General features: G+C 35.3%; 1 pseudogene; it reads right to left on the reverse strand.

Annotated features, from left to right (window-relative positions):
• Positions 1-9003: 9003 nt before the first annotated feature.
• On the reverse strand, positions 9004-9415 carry LOC100580390 (annotated as a pseudogene).
• Positions 9416-17796: the final 8381 nt, after the last annotated feature.

Genomic DNA, 17796 nt, shown 5'->3' on the forward strand with positions numbered 1-17796 from the left:
TTCCCTTTTTTTGCATTCTTTAATACATTACTTAATTTATGGGAGAATTTTCATAAATGCATAAAACATGTTCTTCAAGAAGCAAAATTACTACAGTGCCTATTTCTCTTCCCATAATTTATTATTCACTTATATTAACTTTATTCAAACAGAGCATGCCCTGTTTCCCCACCTCCCTACCAGCTCTATTGCTAACAGCAATTATGTATTTATAGATTTTTGGAATTTCATTTAATATTTGTAAAAACAAACTTGGCTAGATCATGAGTTATTTTAAATTCCACAAAATTATGTTTCCATTTTTATTTTATTCTTATTTATCATCATTCTTCAATTTCCACCCCCAATCCCTACATATAGATGAAAATTCTACCATGCTGCCCCAGCTGTAAAGGAGTCACCTGCAATCCTGAGTGAGGCATTCTTTGTGATGACTTCTTCCAAATATCTATTCCTGTAGATTGTACAACTACAATTGTGTAACAACAATATTTGGAAGAAGTCATCACAAAGAATGTCTCACTCAGGATTGCAGGTGACTCCTTTACAGCTGGGGCAGCATGGTAGAATTTTCATCTATATGTGGTGGTTGGGGGTGGAATTAATAAAAGCACCAGGTATGTGCCTATTCATTCAGAGGTAAACTGTGGAGAGAAGCTTCGTTTCTAATTATCTTTGAGAATATATGTGTTTGATTTCTCACAAATTGGATGAGAGAACTTTATTTCATGTTTCATACTCATTGGTGAGTTTGGCAATATGTTTAAACAAGTTGATTTTTTATCTCCTAATTTTACAATTAAGGCATAACACTTTCTCAGCTCTTTATAGAATAGATTTACCACATAATAGAAACCCAAGAAATTAATTTTGGCAACAAATAAAAATAGATAAGTAGCTAACTGGACATTAAAATCAGTAACATAATGCTTGATGATAAAATGGAAAGCAAAGGGATTGATGGCAACCATTTAAATTTAATTGACCTGAAACAGGTCATTCTAATTTTTGGACTAAATATATGTTTTTGTTGCTACTATGTTCTAAGATATTTGTTGAAGAAGCAGAATAAAAGTTGTAGTATAAAAGGAAAAAAAATGCAGTCCTCTGATTTTCAACTATGTGCTTCATTAAGTTTACATTTGTGTATTTTATGTTAGAAAGGAAACAAGAAAGGACTGTGAAATTGCCTGAGATTTTCAGAGGAAAACTGGCAAAGAAGAATGACTAGGGAAGAACAATTAGGATAGTTAAAAGCTACCAATCATGTCATAAGAAATATCTTAAGATAGTGCACTTCTTTCTTACAAAATAGAGAGTAGAGGAGGGACTTCTGAAGGGAAATGACATGGAGGTGACTTGTGACTCAATCTGAGTGTTTCAGAAATGCAAAGGAATGGGATGCCTTGTTAAGTAACAAGCTTCCCGCCCCAGGTACTTGTAAGCCAAAGATTAATGATTATTAGAAATATTGATGTTTTATAGGCGTTTCATTTTTTAGGTAAAAACTTAACTATTTGACATCACAGCTCTTCTCCAAATTTAAGATCATACTTTTTCTAAACAATTTCCCTTTGAAGAGGTGTTTTCTGAAACTGCTATTTTGGTTAGGTTATTTCTTCTTTACAGGAAGCGTATCATAGATGTTACAAGCTAAGAAATATGTGTTTTTATTTTTAGCTTTTGTTTATACTGCAGGCTATGTAATATTACATGCGAAATGAACTGAAATGAGAAAAAATCTCAGATGCATCTATTCACACAGAATATCATTATAGAGAAAGAAATAATACATTTTGACATTTTTTTCTTCCTAGAAATAATTGTAAATGGTGATTCAAGGTAAAAAAAATGCATATATCAATAATAATGTCAGAAAAAAATAATGTGGGAAAAACCTATTAACATAATTTTGTTTTAAAATGAAATCGAATTATAAAATATATAGGTAATACAATTTTTAATGTACTATTCTATAGTACCTAAGAGGTTGTCTTATAACAATATGTAATGTAAAAATAAAGCAGCCTTAAATACTCTTCATTTTAAATATTTAAGAACAGCTTTGCTTCAGTTTGAAATTCATATTTTTAGTGTTAGGAAAGATCTTGTATATTAACTGGCAGTTCTTTCCTTAAAAGTAAAATAAACTGCAAAAAGTTTATAATTTTGTAATATTGTTCATCGAATTAGTAGAAAATAAAAGATTAACATCTGGCTTTCTCTCACTAATACTGTAACTGAGAATACCAGCCTAGTAATGCATTTTAAAGCTTTTTTTTTTCCTTTCTTAATCTGAGAATGAGCCTTGAAAAGTACCTGAAAACCCTTTATTTCCTCCTTTTTCCATCATACAACCCCTTACATCATGCACATTTATGTAACTGTATGCCTGTTAAACTTACACCATGCACACTTAACTATGTGCTTACTTAGAAGTTCCAGGGGCTAATCATGAGACAGATCAGGCAGGGAGACCCAGCTGCAAAATTTCAGAGATTACCTCAAAGTGGTTAGTCAACAACCTGGCCATGGTTGAGATAATGCCAGCCTGCATTCCAGGTGGAGCACAACTCAAGCTAGCCACCAGGACAGAACACTCAGACCTTGTATTCAGGACTATTTCCACACGCCTCCCATTCCAAGTTCCCTTTGTAAGTCCCTTGTCCCAGCCTAAAGTTTGAAATGGTTTCTTTAAGGTACTAGCCTTGACCATTTCCTCACTGCTACCTCTGGAATAAAGTAAATTTCCTTTCACTAAATCTTATCCCTGTTATTGGCTTTGCAAGCAGCAAGCAATTGAGCCTATGTTTAGTTACAATACTAGTAATAATAGTAATAATAATAATAACATTGATAGCTAACAATTGATATGATGCTTATTACTGATTTATCAAGATGGGGTAATTGCGATTGAGAAAGAGTAATTCATGCAGAACAGGCTGTGTGGGAGACCGGAGTTTTATTACTACTCAAATCAGTCTCTCCAAGCATTTGGGGATCAGAGTTTTTAAGGATAATTTGGTGGGTACGGGGAAGACCGGTGAATTGGGAGTTTTGATTGGTCAGGTCAGAGATGAAATCACAGGGAATCGAAGTTCTCCTCTTGCACTAAGTCAGTTTTTTGGTGGGGTCCACAAGGTCAGATGAGCCAGTTTATCAGTCTGGGTGGCACCAGCTTATCCATCAAGTGCAGGGTCTGCAACATATCTCAGGATCTCATCTTACGTTTTAAAATAGTGATGGTATCCCCAGGAGCAATTTGGGGAGCTATAGAATCTTGCAGCCTCCAGCTGCATGACTCCTAAACCATAATTTCTAATCTCGTGACTCATTTGTTAGTCCTGCAAAGGCAATCTAGACCCTAGGCAGGAATGGGGTTTGTTTTGGGAAAGGGATGTAAACATCTTTGTTTTGAAAGCTAAACCATAAACTAAGTTCCTCCCAAAATTACTTCAGCCACACTCAGGAATGAACAAGGGCAGCTTGGAGGTTAGAAGCAAGATGGAGTCAGTTAGGTCAGATCTCTTTCACTGTAATAATTGCCTCAGTTACAATATTTGCAAGGCAGTTTTAATGACAACATTTTTCTAAGCACTTTACATAATTAGCACATTTATTTCCAAAAAGATCAAGATAAATATTGCCCCATTTACAGGTGAAAAAATGGAGGCACAGAGAGATAAAATGAAACACTGAAGGTCCTTTTGGCAGGGAGGCAGTGGCCTTAGGACTGGAATCTCGGGCAGTCTGGTCACAGAATCTGAATTTTGAACTATTGCACTATACTGCCTCTTCAAATTGAGGTATTTTGGGTCATCCCTTTAAAAAATTTTTTACGGGCTGGCCACCTTGGCTCATGCCTGTAATCCCAGAACTTTGGGGGGCTGAGGTGGGTGGATCACCGAGGTGGAGAAACCCCGTCTCTACTAAAAATACAAAATTAATGGGCCATGGTGGTGCATGCCTGTAATCCCAGCTACTTGGGAGGCTGAGGCAGGAGAATCACTTGAACCCCAGAGGCAGAGGTTGCGGTGAACCAAGGTCACGCCATTGCACTCCAGCCTGGGCAACAAGAGAGAAACTCCATCTCAAAATGAAATAAATAAATAAATAAAATAAAAATTTTATCCATAAAATGTTTAAAGACAGCGACAAGTAAATGGGAGTTGGCTAAGGAATTTATCGTGTGTGGTTCGAATATCCTGGATGACAATTAAAATATGTCTCAAGGTCTTTTCTGGGCAGTAACTCTGTGGAAATGCCTCTGCTGGAATCCTGGAGTTTGGAGACTATGATGTAGAGAAACAGAGTAGACCTCGGAGGCTTATCTGAGGAACTGTCTTCTAAACAGAAGCTCCTGGAAAGTTATTTCAAATGGAAACATTGAGTTATCTGTTTTGAGAGAGCTGAGAGAAGCAAGTGGAAGGACTGGAAGACCCAAGAAAGCAAACATGGAGGTATTAGTCAGCATGTATTAGTATTACTGCAATGGGCACAGGTCATGGCTGCCATTGCCAATAAGAAAAAACTGCTCACTGATGTTGAAACTGCCTTTGCAAAATTATGACTGAGACAGTGAAAGAGATCTAACCTTACTGACTCCATCTTGGTTCCAACCTTTAAGCTGTCCTTGTTCCTTTCTGGGCGTAGGCTGAACTAACTTTGGGAGAAACTTAGTTTATAGTTTAAAACAAAGCTGATAACAGTCCTTTCCCAAAACAAACCTCCTTCTTGCCTGGAGGGCAGACTGCCTTTGTAGGACTAACAAATTAGCCACAAGGTTAGAAGTTATGGCTTAGGAGTCATGCATCTGGAGGCTGCAAGAATCTGGCCCTCTCTAAACTGCTCCTAAGATCAGTGCTTGAGATATTTTGCAGACCCTGCACTTGATGGATCAGCTGGCACTACCCAGATGGATAAACTAGATCATCTGATCTTGCGGCCCCCACTCAGGAACTGACTCAACATAAGAGGACAGCTTCAACTTTCCATGATTTCATCTCCTACCTAACCAATCAGCACTCTTTGCTCACTGGCATCCCCCTACCCACCAAGTTGTCCCTAAAAACTCTGATCCCCGAATGCTCAGGGAGACTGATTTGAGTAATAATAAAACTCTGGTCTCCCGCACAGCCGGCTCTGAGTGATTTACTCTTTCTCCATTGCAATTCCCCTGTCTTGATAAATCAGCTTTGTCTAGGCAGTGGGCAAGGTGAATCCATTGGGCAGTCACAATCTCACTTAGTTCAGGTTTTTTAAGGTGTACTCTGATGTCTCCTTCAGGTCTGGAAGTCCTGAGGCATAGCGCAATATATGGACAGAGAAGCAAATTGAGAAAAGCAGAGAGTTACATAATGGAAGGTTATATAGAGGGCAAGGAAGACTGCAAAGTCAGCAAAAGCAGGAGCAGGAGCTGTAGCTTTTACAGACAATGTTGCAATTCCTCTTTACAGTAGATAAAATAATAAAACAGAAAGAGGGGAGACCCCTTTGGTTAGTTATCCTGAAACAAACAGGGAATCAAAAAAAATGATACATGGCCCATAATATAGAAAGATAACAAAAACGAAAGACATAGAAATAGTAGTGTTGGGCATGGCTCCAGGAAAATCAGTAAACTAGATAAACACTGTAAACCAAAAATAAAATGATAATCCCCCAACTGACTGAAGAGACTCCTTTCTCTTGCCAAAGAGGATCCCCCAAAAAACTGAAAAACTAGTTCAGGCCATAGCAGGAAATGGGAGTCAGACAAGCCTCATTAAGCCCCCTCCCTTTGGGGTTTCGGCACAACTGACCAGGATTAACATTAAAAGAGAGAACATAAAACTACAAAACAGACTCTATAGCAATAAAGTACCAAATTCCAACCTGACACTGGTGTAGTATCACATGACCCTGAAGGAAATCAAGGCATTTTACCCCAAAATGTATTTAATTGACATATTTTAAAAGGGGCCTGGCGAGATGTCTCTTGTTGGGGAAATTGGCATTCTGTGGAGAATCTCCTTCCCTTTTTAAGTTTTTTCTGGATTCAGACCTTAAAAATCTGACATATTTTAAGGTCTGAAAAGAGACATTTACCGTCTTCTCTCTCTGAAGCCTACTACTTAGAGGCTTCATCTACGTAACAAGAAACTTGGCTTCCACAGGTCCCATTAACTCAAGCATTTCTTTCTGGTGACTTCAACTTCAGGCAAAGCTTAACTCTTTCAAGACAATCAGAAAATCTTTGAAACCCACCTAAGACCTGTAAGCACTCCCTCTACCACCTCTGCTTCAAGATGCCCCACCTTTCCAAGCCAAACCAATGAATACCTTATATGTTTTATACCTTTACTTACAACTTCTGTCTCCCTAAAAATACATAAAACCAAGTTTTAGCCTGGCTACCTTGGGCACATGTTCTCAGGACCTCTTGAGACTGTACCCCAGGCCATGAGTACTCATATTTGGCTCAGAATAAGCCTCTTTAAATATTTTACAGAGTTGGCTTTTTATTTCAACACTTTTGCTTTTGTGTTTAATTTTATTTTGTTTTTAGCTATTTGGATTTTGTTTATGTGTGCCCAAACTGTTTTAGTTAATTTAAACACTGCTTACTAACAGATGTATTTTTAATAACCTCAAATAAACACACTGAACCTGAAATAGCCACTGAGGATTTTAGGTAAGAATTTAGCATATTCTCTCTTAGCACACTACTAGGGAGGGACTTACATACAATGAGAAATGGGTACATAAATTCAAACTGTGCTTCAGTAGAGAGTATTTGTAAGCTTGGCTTTTCATATCATTGCCAGGATGATTAATTCCATGAAGACTGCAATATACTAAGGTATTTCTAATCTATACCTTTTCCCTCTCCCTCTTTCTCTATTATATTTCTAGAAACGTGGCTTTATGTAGAGATTGCAAGAGTTTTTGTTTGATTTATTTGATTTTTTTTCCCTATTTTAACTGAAGACATATTTATAGTATCTGCTCAGAGGGTATTCTTTTGAATTATCACTGAAAATGTTGCCGTCAGAGACAGGAAAACATTGGAGAATGATTCAGTACAACATGCCCTTTTGTCTAATAAGAATTTGCTTCTACGTGACTCTTAGGTTTGTTGCTCAGAGATCAGCAGCATGTTCAATTATTCATGTTTTCTAATTAAGCCCTGCTGATTGTGCCTAAATGGAAACTTTATTTTGGAGAGAATGTGCTCTTAAATGTTTTTCAATATAACAATAATTTGTCAGACCGTGACATAAGTCTCTTTAGGATCCTTAGGAACCTGTTTGTTTGGTTTAGAACTCACATATAGCTATTAGCCATCATGTCGAAGTTCCTTAACTTGTTTATTTCATGTCTTGTTTAAAGATGATGACATCTGATATTTTGCTAATGTCTGTATTGGAAGTATTGAAAAATTCCAAAGACTATTCTGTTGCTATGCAGTTGTTTAGCACTTGTAGCACGGAATACTAAAATGACCTTAATTTCAAATCCAAATAAAATAATTTTGAATATCATATATATATTGAATATATCGAATTGAATGTCATATATATTTGAATATCATATATATATCACATATGTCTGTGTATATATATATATATATATGCCTCTTCTTTTTGGTTAGGGTTGATGAAAAGTGCCTCATACATAAAATCTGGCCAGCTTTCATTACTTTTGGCAATATTCACCCTCTAATCAAAGGAATGTTTGATTTTAAACATGACTATTTCCCCATTATGTCTTTCCATTAAACTCCCCTAAGGTAAATCTTCCAAAAGCTTAATTAATGTATGATTCCTCAAAACACTGAAATTTAGATTATTTTAGCCACATGCTCTCAAATCAAAATGACTGTAAGCATTTTTAATAATTCCATTCTTATCTTTCCTTAATTTTATGATCTTAGTACATTTCCTTTTTCACATATTTAATAGGTAAAAAAATCAAGTGAATATATTAAATTATACAGATCTCTTTAATGTATTTTCATTTTTTGCAAATGATCCACTGATAAGATAGAAATGAATATTCTAGTTAGTCTGAACAATAAAACGGTGACAATAGGATAAAGTTCTGACTTATCTATTTTGGCTAATAATATTAATCCGATTACATAGAGAAATTGTCACTCTATTATTTCATAAAAAGACACCCCAGGTTTACTACCTTCAAAAAGTAAATTATCTTTTATAGACTGTTTCTGATATTGGTGAAAAATATTTTTTCTTATTTTCTCCTATAGAATTTACAGAGATTAAGGATGTAACTTGAATACAATTATATCTCGATTAAAATAAAACTTGTATCTTTATTTGATATATAAATACATATTAAAATTACTATAAACTCAAATTTGTATTTTTATTAGTAGGTATAACATTGGGCCTTGAATTAGAATAACAAAAAGGTATTTAGGAATTACTTGAATTTTATCAAAGCTTGGAACTAAAATTTAAGACAGTTTAAATATTTTTAATATACCTTTTTCTAGATAATTTAATGTTTAACCAAAAAACCTTATCATTTCACTTATTGTGATAGAAATACAGTGTGAAAAGAACAATTTCAAGCTTTTGACAAATTTTTATACCTGACCTTAACCAGTTTAACATGTGTTTGTAAATAATTATTATATACCATATATTAAGAAAGGATTTCAGATAATGTTATGTATGCAAATAACTAAATACTAGAATAAAATAAAATATGGGAACATATAGCATTCTAATGGAATATTTAGTTTTAAGAAAAAGACAAGATAGATCTTCTGACAACATATTTATCTCATACTCCATATCATATCGACAATGACCATTTGATTAAGTTCTTTAAATTAGTCCTTGGATAGCACATCATACCAACTGAGTAAGAACTGACTCCCTAAATGCTGTGTTGACAGAAAACTTATTTGCATGGAACCATTTTTTTTTATACTTTTTTTTTTTTTTTTTTGCAAATGAAAATTTATTACTATGGTGTTTTCACCACCGAAATTTATGATCTTGGTCTTTCCTTCTTGCCGTTGTATAGGGCCAAAAGAGAGACATTGGCTACTTTGACAGCCTTAAAGCAGACTCCAGGAATGTCACCAACAGCATGACTTTTTCGACCAAATCCAGCAACCAGAGCTTCATCGTTTTCCTCATCATCATTGGGTACAAAGGCTCTGATTTTCTTGCCATTCTGGATGCACTGGACCCTGACACACTTCCTAGTGGCAGAATTTGGCTGTTTGGCTTCAACTCCTACTTTTCCCAGCACCATTCCTGCAGGAGAAGCACCTCCAAAAGGGTTGGTCTTTGAGGCTGTGCCTCAATGGGCTTTCTTGGTGTTTATCATGCCACTTCTGGTCTTTTCGGTGACTACGGAGCTTCCTAGCAGTATGAAGTACATGACACTTGCCCATCCTGCCAGCGCCATGGGCCTGGGCGAAAGAGAGACTTTTAAACTTTCTAGAAACTATTTGTTCATTAAGAGCACATTGTGTTTTGGATGATTCTGAAGTGGACAAAACACTTTACTGTAGAAATACTTTAATGCTAATAGAATTATCATCCACCCTTGAATTTGGGTTTTATTTTATTTTATATTGCCAACCTGTTTATGAACAATATTAAGAGTGATTTACATAGGGCTACATGATGACAATTGTTCACCCACTTTAGGATGTCTGTGGGTAATTAAATATCTAGAATTTAATTTGAATGTGGATTCTGTTTGTGATATTTGTTTATATTATTGCAGGTGGAGAGATTTATAAAACAATTTTCTGATTTCTCTTACCTTGTCACACAGATTTTGCTAAGGCTCTGCAATTTTTGTGGAATGCACTACTACTGCATTTTCTGTTAAAAAGTACTTTGAATAGTTTTCAGGATGTTACTGTAAGGAAAAAGTTAGGCCAATATTTTTACCTTTTGTAATCTTCAAACTAGCATTAAAATAGACTGTTTCCACAAAAATATAATATAGAGAAAAAATGAAATAAATCTATTTATACTTTCCTTAAACCAAGTAACTCTGGAAAATATGTATTATTATCTCCAACGTACAGATGAAGAACCAGAAAAATAGAAATAGTCTGAGTCACACAGGTAGAAGGTAAAAAGCTTAGAGCTTCCTATTCCAAATTCATTGTGTCCTAGCCAACTCTCAAATCTATATGACACTCCCATTCCTACACTGAAAAAGAACTTCCCCTGGAGGAAAAGTTCTAGAGTCTTAAAGACATGGAAGAAGTATATACTACTCATGAATGCAACCTTGTTTTTCTCCATCTATATGTTCTTTGAAATATGTAACTCATCGGTGAGTTTGGTTAGATTTGAAGCACTCCAGTGTCCATCAGTAAAGTTTCCTCCTTTTCAAAACTTGTTCCCCTACTGGTTTCTAAAAACTCTTTCTTGGTTTTCTTTCCACTACTCTGTGCCACAAAATCTCTCTTATAGGCCGGGTGTGGTAGCTCACTCCTGTAATCCCAGCACTTTGGGAGGCCAAGGCAGGTGGATCACTTGAGGTCAGGAGTTCAAGACCAGCCTGGCCAACATGGTGAAACCCCGTCTTTACTAAAAATACAAAAATCAGCCAGGCATGGTGGCATGTGCCTGTAGTCCCAACTACTTGGAAGGCTGAGGCAGGACAATCTCTTGAACCTGGGAGGCAGAGGTTGCAGTGAGCCAAGATTATACCACTGCACTCCAGCTTGGGTGACAAAGCAAGACTCTGCCCCCACCAAAAAAAAAAAAAAAAAAAAAAAAAAAAAAAAAAAAAAAAATTCTTTCATAGACCTTGCTTACTAAACTGCCTTTCCATTACACAGTTATTTCTCAGGGTGCCCTTCTTAAACTTCCTATTTAACCCAAGATAAATTCTGCTTGGGTTATCTCACTAACTACAATGAGAGATTCAAAATGCCTATTGCTAACTCAGACTTTTTCTTCCAACCTCCAGACTAACATTCTAATTTATCTTGCATGTAAAAAATGCCATGTCAAAAACCAAAAGTAATCATATCCCTCAAATTACCCTAGGCTGTTGTGTTTCCTATATAATAAACATACAACCATGTGCTCAGTGCCAAGTTGAATCTTAAAATATTTTTCACTTTGTCCTCTATTTATTAATTACAGGTAATTAATTATTCTATTAAGTAAACATTATACAGTTTTTTATGTGTTCTATGACATGCAGAGAACAACTGTTTTGTGCACTGAGGATACAGTGGTAACACTTCATGCATTCCTGGAGATTTTGCTCTAGGTGATGAGAGAGATATTAAACAAATAATCAAAAACAAAATAAAACAAAAACCAAAATCATGAAAATCCAGCTATGTTAAGAGCTTAGAAAGAGAGGTATTTAATTCCAGTAACACATTTAATGGAACGTTTAGCTTAATCAGGGAAATCAGGAAAGACTTCAGAGGAAGGGAAACTTGAGGAGATCTGAAGTATGAGCACTGAGTTAACTGGTTTATAAGGTAGAAAGGGGAGAGTTCCAGGTGAGGCATTGCAAGTGTAAAGCCTGTCAGGCCAGATAAATCACAGTGAGAGCAGCTCAAAGGACTGAATTGCTGGAAGAAAATTAGACTGGGGAAGCGTGATAACAGATGAGATGCAAAATGAAGCAGAACACACATGGCCTCATAGAACTTCTAATGGTTCTGTGAGAAACGGTGAACTATTTGAGTTTTTTTTTATAATCTACATGTTTTAAAAAATTCTCATAGTTAATGAATCCTCATATTTAGTTAACAAATCCCATCTCCATTCCCTTTTTTTTTTTTTTTTTTAAATTGAGACAGAGTCTCAGTCTCCCAGGCTGGAGTGCAGTAACTCAAATGCTCCCTGCAACCTCTGCCTCCCAGGTTCAAGCGATTCTCATGCCTCAGCCTCCCAAGTAGCTGGGACTATAGGCACCTCCCACCATGCCCAGTTACTTTTTGTATTTTTAGCAGAGACAAGGTTTCGCCTAGTTGGACAGGCTGGCCTTGAACACCTGACCTCTGGTGATCTGCCCCATTTGGCCTCCTAAAGTTCTGGGATTACAGGTGTGAGCCACTGCACCTTTCTCGTTGCTTAAAATGTTCCTCAATCATGTTGCACTTGGGCTAGCTCCTATCCAGGACCACTGAGTTGCCAACTGCACTGAGGCTCCTTTCCTTATCTTCCAGTCTGACTTAAGTAGAAGTCTTAGCTTCCTTTGGGTATACCTTTACACTAATGTTATTATACTACATTGTTTGCTTTTAAAAGTCTTAAGTAAACTCCTTGAGGGTAGCAACTATGTTTTCTTTGCATCCTTCTTTATTAGCATAGTGCTGAGGATGTATGTTATAAAACAGATGTCTGTTAAATAAATAAACAAATGCAAGGAACCAAATCAGAACTAACAGCAGATGAAGTAGGGCAAAGTTTTATTCTTCAATAAGCTTGCAATGTAGTGAGAGTGGATGACAAATGGCTACAGCAAAAGGAAAATCTTCTGAGGAAAGTATGCAGGTTTGCATATGGCTGAATGTATTGGCGAAAGATTCTAGGAGTAGGTATTATTTTAGATGGGCTTATAATTACCATCATCAGTAAGTATTTCTACAGCACAAGGATGGATATTACAAGTTGAACTGGGAAGTTCAAGGCCATGTATACCCAGGAAACAAAGTCCCTATCAGTTTATATGGGCACAGGTAGGGCTTTTACTAAGCCCAGAATTACGTGTGTTAGTGTGTGAGTAAGCATGAGGCTTTGAGGGATTTGAGCATGAGACTTTCATGAATGTTAATGTTTCAAAAAGATCCAACAGACAGCTTGATGTGAGGATTAACTTTAGAAGAGTCCGGAGATAACGATACCAGTAGGAATTCTTTTAACAATATTTTAGGTCAGAGGATGACAAATGTTTTCTGTGAGAGGCTAGATAGTAAACATTTTGGGCTTTGTGGGCATATGGTCTTTGTTACAACTACTCAACTGTATCGTTGGAGAGTAAAAGCACCATAGATGATATGCAAATGGACAAGCATGGCTGTGTACCAATAAAACCATTATTTATAAGACAGGTGGCAGGCCTGATTTTACTTGGCCATAATTTGCTAGGTGAAAGTTAGTAGAAATCTAAACTGGACTGATAGCAGTGAAAATGGAAAAGAAGGGATATCTGTAAGAAAATCATAGAAGTGGAATATATAGCACTGATTTCTTATTATGTGAGTGGCAAAAAAAAAAAAAAAAAGAAAGAAAAAGCAGTTAAAAATGACACCAAGATTTGAGACCCAGTGACTGGGAGGCTGATGGTGCCATCAAGAGTAATAGGCATGTTAAGAAAGATGCTGTTTTGGGAGTGAAGATGATTATGTATGTAATAGAGAATCCAGTTAACAGAAAAAAGCTGTGTAGTACTAGGAACAGTTCATTAAGCTATGAATAATATCGAAAACGCCAAACCTGTACCACATGGCGATGAGTTTTTATAAATTTTTTTCCAACTTTTCAATGTTTACATTGTAAATAATGAAGAGGTATATGAGTTTTTGTTAATATTTTAGCATGATCAATATGGTTTTATTAGCATTCTAGAAAGAATGCATTGCTCTTTCACCCGTCCATCTGTGATATAAAACAAACCGGGCTATTATAAAAAGCATTTATTTCAGAAAATAGTAACCTATTTCTTGCTATAAATAAGTCTACAATATATGGTGCTTGACAAATCGGACTGTATTCTTTTTTCTTTATTCAAACTTCAAGAGGATTTAATTTTGATTTTAAGCAGTCAAACTGAAATAAGATTAACTATAAACTATTTTTCTCCATTTATTTTTCTGGACAGGCAAACTTTACTATGCATTTCAATTAGAAACATACTTGTCAGGTGGTAAGGAAAAAGGAATAGGTGAGTCAGCAATGGAATAGGGCAGGCTTCTTTACCAAGTCTGCTTCCTGAAAAAAACAATGATTTGGACATGAATTATTCAGAGCCACACTGAAACTAGTCAGCAACATTGAAATAGTGTTCAATATACCTGAAACCTGTTTAGGGGAATTATTTTAACTTCTACTTCTTAAATATCTATAGAATTTCCTTGTTAAAACAAGAGCTAGAAAGAATTTCTTTAAAATTCCACTTCATTAGGAGGGGCTTGTAAACATTGCTATTATTATTTTCTATTGCATGGAAAGTTTTGACCATAGTTAAAAATTGTGCTCCTAGCTATAACATCAAATACCTAGGACTCAGCTGCTTATGCCTTTTTATAAGTTTTCTATCTCTCATTTTTTTCATTACCATTCAATCTCATTATGTGTAACCTGTCCCAAAGATCTATTCAGACTTCAGAAAAAATTCACAAATCCTATTTCAAGTACATCGTTGATCTGAAATGATTTTTTCCTATTGTGAGTCAAACTGAATGGCTTCTTTGGAAAGACATTTATATCTTAAACACTATAAGGGAAATATTTTCTCTATGGAATTTTAAAAGAAGAAGTATGAAACAGTTATTTGCTGTGCATTTGAAAAATATACTGCTGGCCATGTGTAGTGATATTTAAAACACATTTAAATTACGCCTACCTCTTCTCTCCCTTATTATATGGAATAAAATTAATCATTTATCAAAGTTGGAGTGATGGCAGATCATACTTTGTTCTATTAATCCATAAACAGATCTGAGTATATTTGATATATTATAGAAACTCTACCAAAGACCTATTTGAAATTGAAGAAGACAATGGAAATTAAGGCCTCTGTGTGTTGAGGAAGAGGGAGCTCATGTAAATACTTTAAGTGTCTTCCCTGTTGTGCTAAATTTTAATGACATCTTTGGGGTAACTGAACTTTAAGTGAAAAAGAAATCTGATCATACAATGTGGTATTTAATATTTTCTTCCAAACAATTAATTATATAAACCACTAAAAAGAGTTTAAGTATAAACAAATCATACAAAATATTTTTATAGCAATGATCATCAAATTGGGGTGTGAGTACCCTTGGTGGGGAGGGTCAAGAAGACTTCTCGCATGGGAAATGGGCACAGATAATTGTAAGGATAACAATTGTTAGATTTTGAATGCCATTATGTATCCTTTTGTATGGGTGAGGCGGTCATGCAGGGTCTCTTTTCTCGTGTCCCTTTCATAATTACCCTCTGACTTTTGCAGCAATAATTTTCATTTGATGACCTTTATTTGTTCATCATTCTGTCAAATAATGCACTGTTTCTAAGGAAGAAAGCAGCAAAGTATTAGTCATAAAACTCCCGACAAAGCCCTATATCTATCCAAGCATCTATATATCATCTATCCAGCTATTATCTAACTATTTATGTATCTTAGAATTAGAATTCAGAATCGAAATTATCCTCGTGGGATGCATATTGACATATATTTACTTGAATTGGAAATGAATTCAGGCTTTTTGATTTTTTGTTTGTTTTTTGTGTCGTTCTGCCACCCAGGTTGGAGTGCAGTGGAGCAATCATGGCTCACCAAAATCTTGACCTCCAGGACTCGAGCAATCTTCCCGCCTCAGGTTCCTGAGAAGTTGGGACCACAGGTGCGCAGTCATGCTTTTTCTGACAGGAAGAATGCTACTATGGTTTTCTTTGACAGCAGGTCTAGCTTTGTGTATTGGTTATATGTCAGACATTTTCTTTTTGTAATGATTGAATGATCCAAAACATCAGCCCCAAGGCTACAAAGCACATGACACTAAAGAAGAATTTTATCAAAAATTACATTAATGATATTTTAATTTTCTCAAACCTTTCTGAATGCATCTGAATAAAAACAGTGCTTCTACATGAAAGAGAAACAGGCATGAATAATAGTTATTTGATATATCTGAGTAAAGCCTCATTTGGAATAGTTAACAGAAGTTGAGAAAATAATAGATTCTAAGGAAATATATTTCAAGCCAGGTGATTTCCAATCATTGCAGTCACTGAAAATGAATTAAAAGCTAATGATATGCCAGCTAATATTTTTCATAGAGTGATATTATTTAATTGGTGTTTTTAACCAGCATTTAGTGGCAATCATCCTATATGGTCTTCCACCAATGTATATTTTGGAGAGGATGAGGGCTTTGAAAAAACATATTAAGGGAAAATCTGATAAATTATTTAATTCAATTACTGTAGTCATCCTAGATAATTCAACTATAATATAAAACAATATTTTATTAATAGATTTCACTTAGAGAGCAGTTTTAGGTTCACAGCAAAATTGAGAGGAAGACACAGAGATTTCTCACATTTCTCTTACCCCCACGCTTTACACAAGCATAGCCTCCCCATTATCAACATCCCCCATTAGAGTGGTACATTTGTTACAATTGGTGAATCTACATTGGCATATCATTATCATCCGGAGTCCATATTTCACACTAGGTCTCACTTTTGGTGTTGTATATTCTGTGGGTTAGGACAAATGTAAAATGATAGGTATCCAGCATAATAGCATTATGCAGACTAGTTTTACTGTCCTAAAAATTCTTCATGTTTGACCTATTTATCACACCCCCATCCCTCCAACCCCTATAAATCACTGATCTTTTTGATGACTCTAAAATTTTGCCCTTTTCAAAATGTCATATAGTTGGAAGCAGACACTATGTAGTCTTTTCAGATTGAGTTTGTTCACTTAGAAATATCCATTTAAGATTCCTCCATGTCTTGTCATTGCTTAATAATCCATTTCTTTTTAGTGCTGCATGATATTCTATTGTCTAGATGTACCCAGTTTATCTATTCACCTACTAAAGGACATCTTGGTTGCTTCCAAGCTTTGGCAAATTATAACTAAAGCTGCTACAAACATGTGTGCAGGTTTGTGTGTGTCACTATCTTTGGATAAATTTCAAGGGGATTGATTGCTGGATCAATGGTAGGAATATGTTCAATTTTGTAAGAACTCACCCAACAGTCTTCCAAAGTAGTTTGCCATTTTTGCCTTCCCATCAGCAATGAATGGAAGTTCCTGTTGCTCCACATCCTCACCAGCATTTGGTGTTGTCAGTGTTCCGGATTTTGATCACTTTAATAGGTATAACGTGGTGCAATATTTTTTTCTTCTTTTTTTTTTTTTACATCATTGTGCTACCATCATTTAGCAACATTCTTGAAAATTTTGTTTATTTTCCCTGTGTTGGCAAACCACAAAGATGAGAATTTGTTCATTTTGATCAAATAACCATGAAGATGTTTAAAGGAGAAAGTTAATATTCTACAGTGTTTAGTAGATGATACATTTATCTGAAATCTTATAATAGAAATTGTATTAGAGGGAATCTGATAGAATTTTAACAATACCTTTTTTTTTTCTACTCAGCATAGCAGTCTCTTGATTTGTTTAGACAAATAAAGTAATACAAGTTAGTAAAAGTTATTGGTTGAACAGTGTTTCCCAAGGTGTAAGATGATGTTTGCTGGTAGAAAGGCTTAGCACTAAGTATCATTTTTTAGTCCTCATTAATGCATTATGAAGAAAATATCAGTTTGTTGCTAGTATATTTTAACATTTTCCTAACACTTTTCATTATCTCTCAGCGGGAAATAGAATTTAACTAAAGCTTAATACCATTGAAATATTTTTATTGTTGTAATGAAATACAGCTGTGAAGTCTTTGTTCTTGAAAGCCAGACTATCATGGTTTAATTCTTGGCTCGACCACTTACTAGCTTGGAGACCTCAGGTAAGCAAGATATGTTTCTTAACCTCTTTGTTCTCCAATTTTTCTTAATTACCACTACTTTTGAGGATTGTTAGACCATAATGATACAATATTTA

Source organism: Nomascus leucogenys, chromosome 7b (genome assembly GCF_006542625.1).
Source record: "Nomascus leucogenys isolate Asia chromosome 7b, Asia_NLE_v1, whole genome shotgun sequence".
NCBI classification, from domain to species: Eukaryota; Metazoa; Chordata; class Mammalia; order Primates; family Hylobatidae; genus Nomascus; species Nomascus leucogenys.